General features: G+C 35.9%; 1 pseudogene; it reads left to right on the plus strand.

The window, feature by feature from the left end:
* Nucleotides 1-736: 736 nt before the first annotated feature.
* On the plus strand, nucleotides 737-1,520 carry LOC126506280 (partner of Y14 and mago-like; annotated as a pseudogene).
* Nucleotides 1,521-6,301: the final 4,781 nt, after the last annotated feature.

Consider the following 6,301-nt stretch of genomic DNA (forward strand, 5'->3'; position numbering starts at 1 on the left):
ATAAGATAAGGTTATAATACCCTTTTTATTTCCTGTGTGTGTGAAGGAAGGGGATTTTATATATAAGACACTGACTACAATATATACAGGTATAATTTTCCTGAGAGAACATGCCTTAATTGGTTTCTACAAGGATCCTAAAGAGAGTAAAGAGGAATGAATATGTTGTACTCTGGAAATACTTCCATGATGGAGAACAAATCCATCTCCCTAGACTACTGCTCCTAAACCAGAGGTTACAGTCTGGTTTGAGAGCAGACGCATGCTCTGTGTGCTTGTTCAGTAGTCCTCTGCTGAGGAATGGAGGTGAAGAGGCTACGGTCTTTCCCCAAGAACTTGTCTCTATCTCTTTCTGCACAGTTCATGGACAATGATCAACAGTAAAGTGATCCTTGGCTATTTGTCCAAAGATGGCAAGGAAAATAGAATTAAATTTATTTAAAAACATGCATTAGTTTCTCCAAACAAAATAATCACATAGTTTATATTATCATATTAGTCCCATGGTTTATTATTACAAAATATTTATTGCTTGATGTCAGGCTAGTATACTGTATTGTAAAAGTATACTCAGAGAAGAATTTGAAATTTGTATGCCTGAAAAGACATGGTTTTTAATTTCATTCTAACTCCAAAGACAGGTAGGATGTATATGGAAAACATTAAGATATAGTCATTTTAATTAAGAATAATCAGGTATACTGAAAGTGAAAGAGAACGTGAGGGGTAGCCCTGAATGCATTGGCACAGGCCACAACTTTCTAAACAGAGCGCTGATAACATAGGCACTAAGATCAAGAACAAATGGTACCTTGGGGTTTTCACAAGAGTGAATCCCTATGTAACTGATGAGATCAATGGCAAGGTATATTGCTTCAACACAGAACCAATGGGACCTGGCACTGGCAGTAGAGGGTCAAAGAGGGATGGATACCTGCTCCAAAAGGAGGTACTTGTCTATGAAAACAAGTACGTCAAGTTTTTCAAAGGTAAACCAGAACTTCCCCCATCACTGAGGTTACCACTTCAACTTTTCTGAGGTTACCACACCCATCACTCCATCCAGCTGTGAACGTGGTGCAACGGGTCTCACTAAGACAGTGAAATGTTCCTGAAGGGAAAGAAGAGGAGGAATCAGCAAGAGAAACCCAGTTCCTGAGCAGGACTCTTGATAAGGTGTCTCTAGTAGAGAAGGCCTAAATGCCCAATGCTTTCCAAAGTTCCCGGGCTACCCCTCTATCTGCATTTGATCTGTGGGACTCTGCTGCTACCAAGCCACGAAGAATAAGCACCCAAGGAAGAAGCTGCAGCAATTGGAGCAGCTGCTTCAGAGCATTCAGTTTGGGGAGGTCAGTCACCCATGCAGAGAGCAGCTGGAAAAGCTGGATTAGAGAAAGGCTCAAGAGGAGGTGTTGGACTACTTGGAACTAAGCCTGGAAGGCTTAAGGAATAGGGAAGTGGACTGCAGACCAGACCATGGGGTCCTTTGGGGTCCAGGGAGTATGGAGCACAGCAGTTAGAAGGGGTAACCTCACACTTGCTCACTTGCACCTCCTGTGGTCCAACTCTGTCCTTCAGAACTTAGGCTCTTCATTTTATCCCCTTCTCAGATCCTATTTTTGGACTTTTCCCCCTCCCATTTCCAGTGTTCAAATCTCATTGACCAGCCTCAGTACCTCTGAGCCTGATCTGGGTACTAAGTACCCCTGTGGTTGATCTGGGTGTCTCAGTGAAAAAAAACTCTGAGGGCGGGGTGTCTATTAGAGATCGAAAACTGAGAGTATAGTACTAGCCCAAGTTTTGGGTTCTTCATTACTATTCACGGTGTTTATGAGTTACTTTCCTGGTCATACCTAAGTTCCTAACTTCCTCTTTCTCCTCCTCCTCCTCCTCTTCCTTTTTCTTTCACTCTTCCTGCTACTCTTTCTTCTTTAAAAAAAATCAATAATAAATTCAAGTAGAAAAGAACAACAAAAATAAATGAGACCTTTTCAAAACTGAAAATCTCTGTAAGCCAATGGACGTGGTCATTCAGCTTAAGAGATAGCCTAGAGAATGGAAAAATAATTTTATAATTTCATATCTGTCATAGGGCTATTATGTAAAACTGTATAAAGAACTCAGCAAACTAGGTATCAAAAAGACATATAGTTCAATTAAAAATGAAGTACATATCGAAACAGAATTTTCAGTAGAAAATACTCAAATGGCTGAAGAACATTTAAAGAAATGTTCAACATCTTTAGCTATGAGGGAAATGCAACTACAACTACCTTGAGATTCCAAGTTACATTTAGGAGAATGGCTAAGATGAAATATTGAAAAGCCCAGATAATGCTAGAATATATGTCGAACAAGAAGAATATTCCTTAGTTGCTGGTGGGAGTGCAAACTTGTACAGTCACTATGAAAATCAATATGGTGATTTCTCAGAAAGTTGTAAATCGATATGGTTCAAGATCCAGCTTTTGGGTGTATTACCAAAGAGGCTCTATTCTACCACAAGGATACTTGCTCAATCACATTCATTGCAGCTTCTTTCACAATAGCCAGAAACTCCAAAAACATTCTAAATGTTCCTCAATGGAAGAATGGATAAAGAAAATGTCATACATTTGCACAATTTATCTGCTATCTCAAAAAAAATGGCAACATGAAGATGCTTTCTTTTTTCCATTGTACAATTTTGGCTTCTTTGTAAAAATTGAGGTGTTCATAGTTATGTGGATCAGTGTCAGGTTCTTCAATTCAATTCCATTTACCTACATGTCTGCTTTTGTGCCCAAATCAAGCTGTTTTTATTACTGTATCTCTATAGGAGATATTGAAGTTCCTTTATTGTACAGGATTATTTTGGTTATCCTTTCAGGGTCCCACCCAAGCTGTTCATTCACCCTTACTTGGAGGGAGAAATAAGCATGGAGAAGCAAATAGACAAGAGACAACAGATAGAATCAGGAGGGCATCCGGTGAATACTGTGATCTGCCCAAATGTATTTCTCGTAGCTCTTATATAACCCAAGGAAAACTGGGAGTACAAAAAATTCCTTACCAAAATACGAGGAACAAATGAGTTCCTTCTTTAATTTTCAAAGCAACTACACACTATATTAAGTATCTAAAAAAAAGAAACTGAAGAAGATATTAGAAAATGAAAAAATCTCGCATGCTCTTGAATAGGTAGGAGCAACATAGCAAAAATGGCACACTTATAATCTACTTGTCATGATAGACTTAGAGGATGTTGTTTGTGAATTAAAACCAAAACATCACTGGGCAGTGGTGGTGCACTCCTTTAATCTCAGCACTGGGGAGGCAGAAGCGGGTGAATGGATCTCTGTGAGTTCGAGGCCAGCCTGTTATACAAGAGCTAGTTCCAGGACAGGCTCCAATGCTACAGAGAAATCCTGTCTCGAAAAAAAAAAAAAAAAAAAAAAAAAAAAAAAAAAAAAAAAAAAAATCCTCCAAATGTAAAGTTAGGGTAAATCCATGAATCATTAAAAAGTGATGGGCTTCAAAGAACATCTGCAAGAGTATGCACTCTGAATTATTCCATATTGATTCAATGAACAAAAGAAATATATTTATGGTGATTGGGGTCTAAAGAGGAGTTATAAGGACATAACGCCAAGAAATATTTTGGAAGAATTTGCTTTTTGTATTTGAACAGAGTGACAATTATCCTCTTACGTGGATGCAGCATAGGGCACTAAATTTCCATTAAGTATTGTGGAAGAATTCATTCTGGGTGTGTATGCCAATTTGATTTGATAGAATCGAAGCCAAACTGACCCTTTTAAGAGTTCTTAGTGATTTCAGCCCTGATTGGCGCATGAGCAGAACTAAGTAGAGTGTAGTTGATGCTTTTTTTGGTGAATTATCTAAGGCCTGCCTTGAGATAGCTTGAATAGGCAGGTGAAATGAGATGCTTGTCTACAATGATACAGATAGAAAATGATGGAACTGGTGGACACTCTTACACAGATGAGAAAACAGTATCTACAAAGCCGTTATATGGTTTTAGAATTGTTAATTATGAGGAATATCTGTAGACAAAACAAAGAAAATTGGTAACAAAATTCTTAATTGTATTTTACCATGAGGATTATAATATATTCTTATACTCACAAAATAACAAATTCATCTCTTCCCTTAGTTATAAATGTGCTTATATCTCCTGTGATAAATTATCAAGCACACTGCACAGCTGGCCATTTTCTTTTTTCTTTTATGGATAGCTTCATTAGAAGTCAACACGTAATCTTTAAATTCTTTGAACATATGCTACAAATATCCAAATTTATACAGTTATGTATTAGCTGCACAGTGCTTGCCCCATTGATCTTACAGAATGATAGATGCATTTTAGAAATGGTCTGTAGAGACTGATGATCTGTACTTATTGCTACTTAAATATTTTATGATTAAAATATGTCTCTCCTTTAGAAGTAGCAGTGGTATACTTTCCAAAATCTTTTCATACTGTTCCTTAGTTCAGATGAGATCCACATATGTAATTTAAGGAACCTTTTCTTCATGTTAAATATTAAGTAAAGCACTAACTATTGAAAGCTTATAATTAGTTATTCTGTTTATAGGATTATTGGCTTCTGTGAGCTGCAATATATTGGTACTGAGAACTGAACTTGATTCTTTTGGAATGATACTATGTGATCTTAAGCAGTGGACCAACTTTCAAGCCTGTAACTGCATAATTATCATTATCATAACTATCATTAGAAAGTTGTTGTGTATGTAATTTTCAGAATTTAACTTAAACCTCTTTAATAAGCAAGGTGTTTTTATCCAGTAGTTTTACCATTATTAATTAGTCACTCATATATTTTAGAAGATATTATTATCCAGTTAAGCATTTGTTTGATACATTTAGTGCAGGGGTCAATCAACAAAAACTATTTTAAGTACATACACACAGTGTGTGTGTGTTTGTGTGTGTATGTATTACACACTAATTCCAAGATTATTGTTATGATGTCAGATTCATTATACATGTCTCCATTATTCAGCACCTTCTCTCTCATATGTTTTCAAACCACAATAATTATCAGGGTCTTCCAGAATTGTCATAGGCTCCCAGGTGGCATACCCTCACACAGTTCTGTGTTCATGACTCCAAACAAGTCTCCATTCCCTTTCACACCGCTCTCTATGATCCATTCAAAATACAGAAATAACAATATTTGGATTTCTTAAATGTCAGTGCCTTTTAAACATCTCAAGCTTTCAAGTGCCCTTCTCATGCCTTGCCCCTGCTGTGTACAGCTTTCTTACCTCCTCTTTTCGTAATTAATGCCAACTCAGAATACACTTTTAAAGCAGTATTTCTATTTTCCATAATGCTGCAATTTGATTTAAATTGCCCTTTTCTGAGTTTGTATTACCTTAAAAGTTTTCTCAAAGCATTTAAATTACTATTTATAATGTTTCTTTGTATAATTACTTGATTAATAACTGTAATATTTCTAAGATTCAAACTGCAAGAAAATATGTATTTTATCTTCTTCTCATTCTTTTGTTCCATATACCTAGTTTAGCATCCCCAGTGTTACCTGTACTGTAATCTTCTTTCAATGACTGTCACATAAATTTATTGAATTCATTATGTGATATAAATATCATTTTCTAAATATATAAGCCTACATTAAATCAAGGTATTCCATACTTATTTAAAGTATCTATTTTAAACATATCATATCCAATATTTATAGTGTAAAATCAGGTTATTTCTATTTTATTTGAAGATATATAATTAATATTAAAATATCAGGCATGGTGAAAGCATTTCCTTTGTATCTATGTGTGTCTGGTGTATATACTGGTATCTTTGTGCACATGGTGAACATGTCAGAGGTTGACACCTCTTATCTTTCTCAGTCACACTACCTTTTCGATTCTGAGACATAATCTTTCACTGAACTTTGATCTCAATAAAATAGCTAGAATGGCTGGAGCACAATCACAGAGATAGAAAGGGACTCTCTTGGGGATAAAGGAAAAATGTTAATCTGAAGATTCACCTCATACATACTCCCATTAAATATGAAGTATATAATCACCTATACCAATACTTTTTCCAGCAAATATTTTAAGTGAACCCAGGTGTGCCAATAAACATAGGAAATTTCCATTAAAAATGCTTAAAACTCACAGTAGATGAGACAAGAAGGGAGCTGAGAATCCCATTAAGACAAACAACCCAAAAACTCTTGAGCCATTCAGTCCATTTTTTATTTGGAAAGAGAGAAATGTGTGTTTTATACCAAACTCACATATACTCTCC

Source organism: Alexandromys fortis, unplaced genomic scaffold (assembly GCF_014885135.2).
Source record: "Alexandromys fortis isolate MF-2015 unplaced genomic scaffold, M_Fortis_MF-2015_v1.1 scaffold_0, whole genome shotgun sequence".
Lineage (NCBI taxonomy): Eukaryota > Metazoa > Chordata > Mammalia > Rodentia > Cricetidae > Alexandromys > Alexandromys fortis.